The sequence below is a fragment of the Arctopsyche grandis genome, chromosome 2, assembly GCF_051622035.1.
Source record: "Arctopsyche grandis isolate Sample6627 chromosome 2, ASM5162203v2, whole genome shotgun sequence".
NCBI classification, from domain to species: domain Eukaryota; kingdom Metazoa; phylum Arthropoda; class Insecta; order Trichoptera; family Hydropsychidae; genus Arctopsyche; species Arctopsyche grandis.
The window spans coordinates 12,967,238-12,980,169 of record NC_135356.1 but is presented as its reverse complement, the minus strand read 5'-3'; the positions used below and the strand labels follow the sequence as shown (position 1 = coordinate 12,980,169).

At 35.5% G+C, this 12,932-nt stretch overlaps 1 protein-coding gene across 1 annotated transcript in view; it reads right to left on the bottom strand.

Annotated features, from left to right (window-relative positions):
- The window catches only part of LOC143920796 (N(G),N(G)-dimethylarginine dimethylaminohydrolase 1), a 38,338-nt gene that overhangs the window by 10,906 nt on the left and 14,500 nt on the right, over positions 1 to 12,932 (bottom strand). The gene's annotated exons all lie outside the window — the stretch shown is intronic.

Here is a 12,932-nt window from a genome sequence, read left to right as displayed (position 1 = left end):
TTGCAACGCAATAATTTCAAGTGTTTTTTAGGGTAAAATAAACAAATAATTGAATAATTTCAAATGTTTTCGCTACCTGCGTTTTTCCGACAAATGGGAACGGGAACGAGAACAGGAACGGGAATTGCATGCGTTATTGTGGCATTGCAACGCATGCCGGGTTCAGCTTGTACAAGAATAAAATACCACCGAAAACACTTCAGGGGGGCGAGTTTTGGAAAAATCGAGACGGCACAGACTAAGCATGCTAGCGGTTTTTTTGCGTGTGCAAAACTATTAGGGCGAAATCACACAGGAAGAAACGCATGGTTTTTTTTTATACTTTTAAACATGCGAAAAAATGTGGCATGCCTTGCACATATTCATTGCACGCCCAGCACACACCGTCCCAAAATCACCCCCTGAAGTGTTTTCGCTAAAATTTTATCCTTGCTTGACAGTGAACAATAACGGTGTATCCCATATTTGAAGAAATGGAGGAGACCCACAGCGGGGAGCCAAGCACACGACGCGCCGTTCTTCCCTGTGTGATTTCGCCCTCATGTGTGTCTGCATCTTTAAGGCGCAAACACACCGAATTGAACATACTTGGCCTCTGTGGTGAAAAATCAATTCCAATATTTCTCCAAATATGGAAATCACTGTCAAACCTACATATTTCAATACAAGGATTTTAGGCCTGGGGTTAGGTCGGCATCTTTATGGTCGCAAACTACAGAAACGCACCGTAAGGATTAATTCGAATGAACTAAATCAACTCTCAAACAAAACTGCGGTATACACATTAATTTCACGTGAAAAAGAGTTGTAAAAGTAATGTATGAATACGAGTATATACAAAACGACAATTTGCAGGATGCGGTTCGCCATTGAAGAGAATTTGATTGCCAAATCACTCGCCCGATGCCCGACTGGCCGACTGACCCATAATAGAATGGACCGGCAATCAACATCAAAGCGAAATTAATCGGATCATCGCGTGCGAAGTGGAGCACTGAAATTCATCCCAATCGAACCTACATAAAACTGACATCGATATTATTTTTTTCCAAACTTCGGTCATATACATATGTGTTACATCTGAAATGTATCTTCCAGTTGAAAATACAGTTCAACTATGAGATGATACCAGGTTAAATAGAGAGGGTAGGCTTTCGTGAAAACCCCACTCCACTAGTAAAAGTCACACTTTTGTTTTAAACACATCCTTAGGGCCGGGCCGCACCGTGCAACTTTGTCGGCTGACTAGTCGCGCGACATGAAAAAATGTATGGAAATGTGTGCGACAAACAAGTTGACGGGTGCGGCATGTCCCATCTATCTGCATGCATTGGTCTGGTCGCCCTCAACCAAGTTGTTCGCGAGTTGAGCGGTGCGGCCCGGCCCTTAGAGCTATCGTAATACGGTACTCATTTACCTTTATTCGTAATACCTAGCAAGTATTAACGCATTATTGAATTCTTAAAAACATCAGAGCTGTCATAACTCAACTGTTACAACTAGCGCACACTGTTAAAAGTGTATTTGCGGTTATAGACATAAAATTTACTAGTTGAATTGTATTCGAATATGAATGACCTAAAACGGCAGTTGGAATATACATATGTACATATTACAACTGAAAATACACTTCGACTTTAACATATATTCACAAGCCATTTAAAAAGCTTTTTTTAAATGGCTTGTGAAGTTATTATAAAACTATTGTTGTGCCAATTGTAATCAGCGATTGGTTTTGGAAAGGGATTTTCGTTGTAATTACGAACTCTCCATAAAAAAAGGTGTAGCATTACTTAATAATACATTGATTGAGTTCGGTTATTGTACCCATTATTTGTAATAACTTTTCAGTACTGATAGTCCCTATGCGATGTCTGTTAATTACCATAGATCAAGCATCATTCGTTTAAAATAAACAAGTTCAGGATATTTAAATATTATTTGATTCAAAAAACATGCATACAGTATGAATTGGATTTTTTACGAAAATTAAACGACACCACTGCTCGTATCTATGATAGAAACCGATTGGTTCAAAGTTGAAAATTATGAAACGCTAACGGACAGGCAGAATAACATTTCAAACATTATGTTTATATACATATGTAGTCATATCAGACATTTCAATGCTGTTATTGAATTTTGACTTTGTCGATTTCCAAATGTTGGGCTGCGTGCACTTGTTTGTCGGGTACCATTTTTCATGCATATGTACATATGTATGTAATATCATCTTTAAGATATAAAAATTAATCTATGCGAGTAGAATCTTTTTGAGACTTGTTTTATCAGGTATTCGCCAAAGGGCTGCACCGTCATTCGCAGTGGAGACCGTCAACTTCAATTTCTTATATCCGCAGAAATCATTCTGAAAGTCAAATCTAAACAAGCTTTCATCGGGATGGGTGTCAACGTCGTTGCACAAACTGCAATATTTCGTAATGCAGTGACTAAAATCAAACACTAATTTTAGGGGTTTAGAAGGTTGTCACACCGTATGATATATTTTCAATCTATACGTTATTTTAATTTAATTTCTTTTAATTTTTATGTTCAACACTTGCCTTACTGTGCTAAAAGAATACACTAACACCAAGCGTCCAGTTGAAAATGTGTGTTTTAAGTTGAAATAATACAAAATCTGCGAGGTTAATTATTGTTATTAAACGTCGACTAATATAAAATAAGTGCAAGAAATGGAAAAAAAAATAACGGCTAAAGCAGAGCCGTCATTTGAAGGCGGATTTCATTCTCAAAGTGAACGTTGAGCGCGGCGCGTACTGAATCCCCCCCCCCCTCGCATCTGTGGGGCACGTCTAGAAAGGACTTCCCGCGAAAATAATTATTTCCGTTGATATTGATCAACGTTTTAATTTCGTAATGACATAATTAGAATCATAGAGGTTTTGATGAGCAATACATAAAATATGAAAACCCTGCATTCAGTACATTTGGAGAAATAAAATATAATATAAGTCCCTGTTACTTGCGTGCGGCAAGTGTTAAAAAAACCCTCAACTTCTTTAAGGGCGGGGGAGAATCACTTTGATGGTGACGTCAGCATTACAAAGCTTTTCAAACACTGAACTAATAGGGCGCAGACACGCAGAATAAAACCGCTAGTATACCTGATCTATACTAGACCAAAACTCACTCCCAGGAATGTTTTCAGTGATATATTATCATTGTAATTACGTAGATTTGACAGTGATCGATAATGGTGACCCCATATTTGAAGAAATGTTGGAAAAATAATAAGATCGTACGAATTGACAGTGACATAAGACACGCCCATTCACAGCTAGAGTCTACCTAGGCATGCCGTACCGTATGATTATGTGTGCTGCGCTTGTACACATAACGCAAACATAAAGATGCGTACCATCTCATCCCTTTCTTCCCCTCCTAGCCTAGATTTTTCACGTGGAATTTTTACTTACGTAATGTGTATTGCAACTTTTATCAGTGTGGCGGGGTCACCCGAGTACTTTTTAATAAAATATTACATATAGAGAAATGTATAGACAAATTTTAAAAATATTCACCATCTAATATAAAATTTCGAAAGAAACTTTGTAACTACATATGTATGTAAGGTTTGGTTGGGAGCATCGAAAACAAATCAAAGTTTTTATGACGACGATATCGATATCGTTGAATATTATTTTTTTTCGATTCAAATAAATTTAATAAAAAAACAAATGAATGTTTACTATTTATTAAATTAGCCATGTTTATGCGGTTTATATTACAAATACCGATCGAATCCGGGTAAAACCACTAGTATTCAATATATGTACACATATATGCTGCTGGCATATATATGCCAGCAGCATAGCTCGGTCGTTAAGCTTCTGTTTAGCGTCGAGAGGCGCCGGGTTCGATCCCATGAGCTGACCTCGATTGAAAAGAATTTTAGAACAATTGAACAATAAGCGGCCCCTTGGCTATCCGTACTCTACCTATAAGGCCTTCCTGGTATATATGTAAAAAAAAAATAATAATAATAAATAATATAGCAATAAAGACATGCGCCGCTGTCGAAATTTTTTTCAAATTTTCTTGAATCGACAATTCCGATTCCACATTCCTTATGATATTAGAGTTGGAAAAGATACAAGCGATACGTACATACATACAATGTAGAGCACGAGGCTACAACATGTAGAGCGCGACGGTCGTCAATTGCACGGTTGCAAATTTTTACTATACATACCAGTGATACTCAATCGAAATTTCAGATTTCCTGTAAAAAACGAACTCGCATATCCTGGTTGCTTTGAGGTGTCGCTCGTGTCAACTCCGGCAATTTCCTGTCGGTCATTTGGCTTTGTACGTAATGTGTTTACGCGACATGCCGCAAATTGACCCAAATTCGATTCGAGCCAAAGCGACAGACCAAATTGACGCGACACAATTACATGGGAACTTTTAGAAACTGTCAATACACAATAAGATCGAATTACATGCAAAAAAAAAGCACATCAGAAAACTAGACTTGTATCACAGTATTGATACCGCTTGTATCCAATATTCACGAAAAAACATGCTGTGAAAAACGCTTCACCCGTCGACCCATCGTAAGCGCCGGGCCACACCTGGAGACTTGCGAGCAATTTGGCCGGGACTTAGTTGCGCGACCAGATCAAATGTATGCAATTGCTTAGGCAACTCACTGGTTTCCCAATCAATATAGTCGGCTGATCGGTTACCGACGTTTAGTCTGGTCACGGTGATTTTATTGCTGGAGTAACCACCACTAATTCGGACCAAAACCTTATCAGCTCTAAGTTAGTACATAAAGAATACAAATATAAATTTTCAGCTTGATACGTTCAGGGTGTGGAAATAATGAGTAATAATGAGTAGTGGAAAAAATTCCACTTCCGGTTTATTAAATTTAATGATTTTTATCACATTGATACAAGAATTGTACTTGATTTTTTTCGCGAAGAGCACACATGTTTAAGGGGTCGAAAAAAATAGTGAAAGAAAAATCGGAAAAGAGTAAACTGCCATTTCTGGTTGACGGATGCTTACCAAATTTTATACATAACTTGGTATTAAGCTTAAACTTCTAGATATGAAATTTCAGTTCAATTAACCAAAAGGTTTTATAAGAAAAACAAAAAAAAAAAACTATATTCTCTAGAGTAAAATTATTACTTCCGGTTCAGGTAAAAATATTGAATTCACGCATGATCACAAAACTTCATATATTGTTACTACGTACATAGATAAAGTAAAAGCTACATATGTTCACGTGTGACTGTATAATCATACATTGACAACTCTTAAGGAGCCAACGGATTCTTGGTCACTTTCGGTTGCCAATTTATTGAAAACTATGGAGTTGGCCGGCGTTGCCCGGATATGTGTAAGTCCTATGATTCTGGATTCTAATTACTAAAGCCCGGACCCAGAAGGTGCCGCGTATTGTTCAAATGTTTTAAATGCATTGTTAAAGGTGTGCCGAACCATTTTTACAAAGGATTTACAACAATGGAACAATGAGCGGCCCCTTGGCTATCCTACCTCTACTAATTACTAGTGAAAGCACTGAGCTCAGCTTGATTTGTGTAAGTTTTTCTTCCCACCCTGTATACATACTTCGCATACAATCAAACTTCAGACGTGTTGCAGGAACGGATGTGCCAGTTTATATTACACACCAATCAGCATTCAAAGTCAAATTTTGGCATTGGAGAACTTAGACGCATTCTTCGTCGAACAATGGATCGTATCATAAAGCTATGAACGAAAATTTCTGGTCACACCTCAATCAAAGTCAGCAATGACTCGCGACAGTCAATTCGCACGATCATAACTTTGAATAACTACATACGTATGTACATATATTCTCAGATATCACTTGTGATAAAGCGATTTTTTTTAGCAAATGGTTAAATAAACGACTCATCGCATTAAAAGATCGATTTCAAATCAATAACCTTGAAACAGAAGAGTATTTATTACTTTACAGTTGACACAATGTATCAACATGACCTCGTTGTTACCAACTGTCGATTGTTTACCTAACTGCTTGATGGATTTCTTCTTTGAAGAGAATCTTGTCTACGCGACTTTCTAAATGTATAATATTGTATGGGTGCCCCTAAATTTCTGGCTCCGACGCCTTCTGAAAACCATATATGATCTAATTTTTAGTTCCAAAGCGAAAGCTGTGGATTTTCATAGCGAAAAAATACACATTTGGAGAACTTTGATCTCGGGCTCCAAGCCCATCCAAAACCAATCTTGGGTCTAATTTAAAGTCATATGATAACAAATCAAACCTTGCTAACATGAGAGGTGTAAATTTGCATAGCTGACAACACACGCATGGCGTAGACCGGGTGTTTTTGTATGAGAGCTCATCGATTCCGAGCTCCGCGCCCTTCCGAAACCAATCTTGTGTCTAATTTAGTGTCATACTATAACAAATTGAACTCGCAGTTGAGCCAGCTCTGGCTTTTCGGAACATTTTTTTTTTCGCACGTACCTATGTAGAAATACTATTATGGAAGGTTCCGTTATTCTTTTTGCCTAATTTGTATTTCAGGCACGTTTTACACAGTCATTGAATTCCTTTATTGTGCAACGACCGCTTTTCTTTTTTAAGACATTCAGCAGTTAATTTCTAATTTCTTATTTAAAAGTCAAATTTCTCAGATAGAGGAAGTGAATGAACATTACCGTCGGGAGCGTAACCGAAAATAAAAGTTGAAAAAAAAATTGCAATAGCAAATTTGGGATAGGAACTCTCAACATTTTTCTGTAACGACACATCGGAAAATACAAACAGAAACGAGAAGTGAAAGAGAAAAAGAAAATGAAAAAAAGAAAAAAGAAAAAAGAAAAAAGAAAACGAGAAAAAGAGAAAAGATAGATAAGAACTTTTAAGTTGTAATAAAGTAGTAGATATTGTATTCACTCTTCAGACATGGTGAAGTCATACCGAATCACCTTCTGTCCTGCTCGCATACATGTAAAGGCGAAATCACACAAGGAAGAACGGCACATCGTGTGCATGGCACCCCGCGGTGTGTGGTCTGCTACATTTCTTCAAATAAGGGATACACCATTATCGATCAGTGTCAAGCAAGGAGAAATACAAGGATACAATTTTACCGAAAACACTCCAGTGAGTTATTTTGGGACGGGGCGTGCTGGGCGTTCCATGAATATGTGCAAGGTACGGTACATTTTTTTCGCATGTTTTAAAGTATCAAAAAAAAACCACGTGCCACGTACATTGCTGTGTGTTTTCGCCTGTGAAGCTGTGCCACAAAAACAGGGAGATTTCCACGGCACCCCACTGATACGTAAATACATACATACTAGTTGAATACAATTTCTTTTTGAAATACTATTGATGTTTACTCTTAAAATTATTTGTCAGCATTTATTAGATTTTTCAATAACTTTACTATTTCAAGACTACGTCCTGTTTAACTCGAAAAAAATATCCATCATTTATTAGGGTTTTCAATACGTTGATTAATTATTTTAAGACAAAGTGGTCGCACGAGCTTTATTTTCATGAACATAGCTGCATATGTCTCATGAGTCATAACTCATGACCCATGCAACTCTCAAATAGTTCCACAATAAGCTATGTATGTATGTATGTCTTTATCAACAATAGCACTTGAGGGCTATACATAAATCTCGTGTTAAAACTGTCTTACACGTATCTTAATTACTTAGTGCGTTTCAAATTCAGTTATTAGTTAAAATTATTACTCTGGTTGCATTCCTAATAACACGTCACTATTTAATATCTACATATTTATATGGTCAATTTATTACTTCTATACAGCACAATTTTTTTTTATTGTGAATTTTATTATTGTCCTCTTCTTTTATCTTTTATCTATTCTGTTTTTTACTATTTTTACATTTCCATATTACCATGTTTTTGTCATATTTATATGATTAAATAACATGTGTTATTACTTTTATCTATTAATTTTTTTTTCTCTTGTTATTATTTTTATGTAATTTTATTTTTCTATGTATTAAAATGGGTCTTACCTGTAAATAAATAAATATTGGGATTTAAGCATCTGAGAAAACCAGTGTGAGTACTATTTTACCAACTCCTACAAATCTCCGTAACAAATTCAAGTGTCATGACTAAAGCCCGGACCCTGAGGGGGCTGTATATTGTTCAAATGTTGTAAATGCATTGTTTAAGGTTTGCCGAACCTTTTTTACAAAGGATTTACAACAATTGAACAATAAACAGCAAGCTTCCGGTCCTACCTCTAGTCATGACTAGACTGCGAATAGATCGGGGCGGTTTGGCGATATTTACAAAGCTAGAGTACAAAAAAAAGGTTGGGGGAACCTTTTACAACAATTGAACAATAGCATTTACAACAATTGAACAATAAACGGCGCGCTGTGGATCCGGCCTTTAATCATGACTAAGGGACGGTGGCCGGTTTCTATTTGGACAAAAAATGGGTTCACTATTGTTAATTTCTATGTCAACCTTTTTTTTTGCTCTCTAAGTTAGTAGGACACTAGTAATTGAAAATAGTCAACTATCTCTCCTGGGAAATGGAAACTTTAGTCAAGACCAGAGATCGACGGCGACGATGCTTGACGGCCAAAAAAAAAGGTTCACTGTTATACATTACTAAAGGGCGGATAGAGAGCGTGCTTTTTCCAGGAAACACGGCGTTTTGGGTCTATTAACAAAGCTAGAGTGCAATAAAAAAAGGTTCGGCGAACCTTTAACAAAGGTTCATCATAAAAATGAACAATGCACAACGAACAATAAACAAAGAACGGCACGCTTCCGGTCCTACCTCTATACATTACTATTATTAACCAGTTTTTTTGCTCTCCTGCTTTCTCGGACAATGGAGAGATCTATTGTTATTTTATGGCGACATCTCAGCCACCGAAGTCTGGTCATGACTAAATGGCGGGGTTTGGACGATAATATATGCACAAAAAATGGTTCACTATTGTACACTAGATTCTTGCTTTGTACGGTAATGGGGAGGTGAAGCGATGACAGCTAGCTATCCAAACACGTCTTTATACCGCCCCTTCACAACTCACAGACTAAACAGTTATGACAGTTACTTTTTTCACTCTCATTTATATATTTATTGAATAATATATGTATACTAGCTGAACCCGGCATGCGTTGCAATGCCAGAATATTTTTTTTTTCAATTAATCATGCACACTCGCCTAACAGATTGCTCCAACATTATATACTATATATATATATATATATATATATATATTATTAAATACATAATTATAACATACATACATATCGAAACAATACCTGACACCTATGGTCAGACAACGTAAACAATATGAATAGTAGCATTTATTATGTAACAATACGAAATTTTTACATACAATAATCATCCATAGAGAGACATCTATGGAGAGAAAATCTGGCGAAACCTGAGAAATAAGAATAACTCAAGGTTTTCGCAATAGAAAATTGTATAGGAAAAGCTAATTTTACAGGAATCGTTTCAAATCAGAAAAAATAACAAATTCTGATAAGAAACGACCGACCTCGACAAACCAAGGTCTGGCCAGCAACGAGACTCCAGTAGGAATCGAACCCATGACACCTAGCACGAGAGAATATAAACACTCACCACTAGACCACGCTGCTGGTTTAAGGCATGCAATCCCCGTTCCCGTTTCAAGTGATGGTTCAAGTGAACTAACGTTTCTTCAACGCCGTGTCGTAATAAACCAACTGGTAACGTGGTTACTAACGAACACATTTCCTTGACTACGTAAAATCGTAATTACGAATATTATTATTAAGAAGTTTTCTTTTTCACAGTAAGCTTCCCGGACATGCATACCACAAATCCTGAAAGTTTCATTGTAATCGATTGAGTAGTTTAGGAGCCCATACGAGACAGACAGACAGGTAGACAAACTTAATGTATTCGAATGAGCCTGAAGTTGAAGTTGAAAATGGCGGCAATTTGAAGGCTATTCTTTTTAATAATATTTATAGTAAAAAAAAATTTAAATATGTATATATTCGACTATTCATAAATAAAAATACAAAATAAATGTCCTTTAAAATGATTCGGTTATAAAATTTTCAGTATTGATAACAGTTGAGTTTAACATCGTTGGGCGCGGTCCATGTAAAAAGTGACATAATTTATAAGTGGGTAATTCGCTTAACAAAATTGCGTCACGGCCATAATCCAAAACCAGTTCTTTTTGACCCAAAATGTACGCGAAGACACACACACACACACACACCTGCCCACTGGGTGACCGAGTCGGGTGACCAAATGACGCCCATTAGGGTCACCACGCGGTCAATTGCCCTCATGCGACACTAATTGCAAGCAAGCTTTTAATTGCTCTAGCTCGAGTTCAAAACCATGTGTGGGGGGGGGTCAAAGGGTGTATGCCTTTTATGACCCTTTGGCAGGAATTTTCATTCTTCTCCATTACGTACATATTAGTCCCAACTCCGTGCATTTATACACCTTAGCGGCACATTTTCAAACATGGTACCCCCACTTTATAATGCAATTTAAAAAGCCTACAAACGCTCAAATAATCTTCTGACATGTGCAACTTCATAAATCTTTTTCGTATAATGTATGTATGTGCAGATAAAATCATAAAGTTTAATAACAGCAAGCATAAACATGTTTGCTTTATATAATATTAATGCTTTCACATATACAAGTATATTTTAATGTCCATATATTTTAATTTAAAATAAAATATATATGTACATATAACTACAGTCGATCCGATTTAGCGTGAGACTTACGTAATTTAAAATATTTTTTTTATATTAATTTCTATTTCATATATATTAATTTTTACAATACTACTGTAAGTTATGCTGTCCATAACATGACGTTGAAAATTACATCGTCTAAAAAATATTAATTTCCATTCAAATAAAATATATACGTATTCCATAAATAAATTAACAATATCAACAACTTACGTATTTTATATCAAATTTTGTTAATGTATGTAGATATTTCAAAATACGGAGTCAACATTTCGAGCGGAGTCGGAGTCGTAAAAAATCAACCAACTACGACTTATTTTTACTATTTTCTTTAATTAATATTATTTCGGTATGCGTCAACTTAGAGTGCACTTATATTATAAATTGAAATTTAATAATTTCAATCTCGAATTAAAATCATATTATAAACAAAATCATTGAATTGCACTATTTTGATATGTTGTGGCCAAAACCGATAGTTTCCTCCATCTCATACTTTTTTATTAAATTGTTTTTTTATTGTGTATGAAATTCAATAAATTAGGTAACATGTCAATTTTTAGTGATTTATTTTCAATCCTTTAATTTTTTATATTTTTAAAATCACTATTATTATTTGCTGGCAAGAAAAGTCGACGTTCTAAAATCGTAAAATATTTTTCTATAAAATAAGATATTTAATCGCGTAAATATCGTTCACCGAAAATTGCGCAATGATAATTTGTGCATTCATCAATGTGCGGTTTCTTCTGAGGGCGCATTTTTCGTGCAAAACGTCAACATATTATACCTCGTGTTGATCGAGTCCTTTTATAGTATGCAACACGATCTGCGCAAAAACATACATACATACATATTCTATTATAATAAATACGTCATTTGAAAGTGCAAACGTTCCGTAAATACAACGCTCGCTCTCAAAACGTGTTTTAAAACAATGCACACAAAACGCATTTTCAGTGTTTATTTTAACTGGAACGTGTTAAAGATTCAAAACAAGACCGTTCACTTTCACAAGGCTTTTTTCTTCGTTAGTAATTTGAACGTGCGTTCAGTATCAACCGATTCTATTATGTATGTGGTATTTATGTAATTTTCAAACCCAGAAGAGTACATTTGCAAACGATAATGTTGGCATGCTGGGCCGAGTGTATTTCTTTGAGTTGGTATGCAGTGTAACAAACCTGCGACCAAACGACAGTTCATTTGAGTGTATTGATAAATAAACATAATTTAAAGCGCCGAAAGAGCCTCAATTACCACCGATACCGCGTGTACTTTAACGAATTGAATCATAATCTACATACATATGTAGAATCTGAAATAAAATATATATGTACTATGAAATATGTAAAATATAATATGAAATATGTAAAATATAATATGAAATATGTAAAACATCAACTATTCGAATTCAAAACATCAAATTGTAGAAAGTTTAGCGTTTATTTGTGTCAGTGAAAAAAATAATAATTCGAATATACCCCCATTTTTATTTTGGTATGCACCCGTTGTCTGCCAACTGATAAGGCTTTTGTTCACAAAATAATATGTACATTTATTTATTTATTTATACAGGTATACACCCATTTTTATTTTGACATCTAGGGTAAAACATTGTAAGTATGATTCAAGGCCAATTGCAAACATCGATTAACAATCATAGAAACATTTAAAGACAAATTTTTGTAGCGTTTTAAATATCAAAAATGTTTGAGACGCTGTTAACTCAAATTCTGTGAGAGATTGAACAGGATCGCCAATTTGTTGGAACCGTTTTTAATGAAATTAGATAAATTGGCAAACTCTGAAAGGAAACGATCGACCTTGGAGTCACATACTTGGAGCTTAGTTGATTTTACCGATTAAGCTCGGATGTCTTATATACCTTTATTTGTGTTATGATTGTTTGACTGACCACAGTGACGCGATAGAGTACTCTGTAAATATAACTGTGGCTAATGTCTTAAAAATAAAATAAAATAAAATATCCAAGGTCTGGCCAGCAACAAGGCCAGGGATAGAACCCGTGAATAAACAATTGATCTATGTTGCTGGTTATTGTGTAAATGTACTGCCATTCGCACACTAAACATATTATAAACTAACGTTTTAGCTTTAATTTCATACGAAAAAAAAATCCACAGAGAACAATTTATCGGCG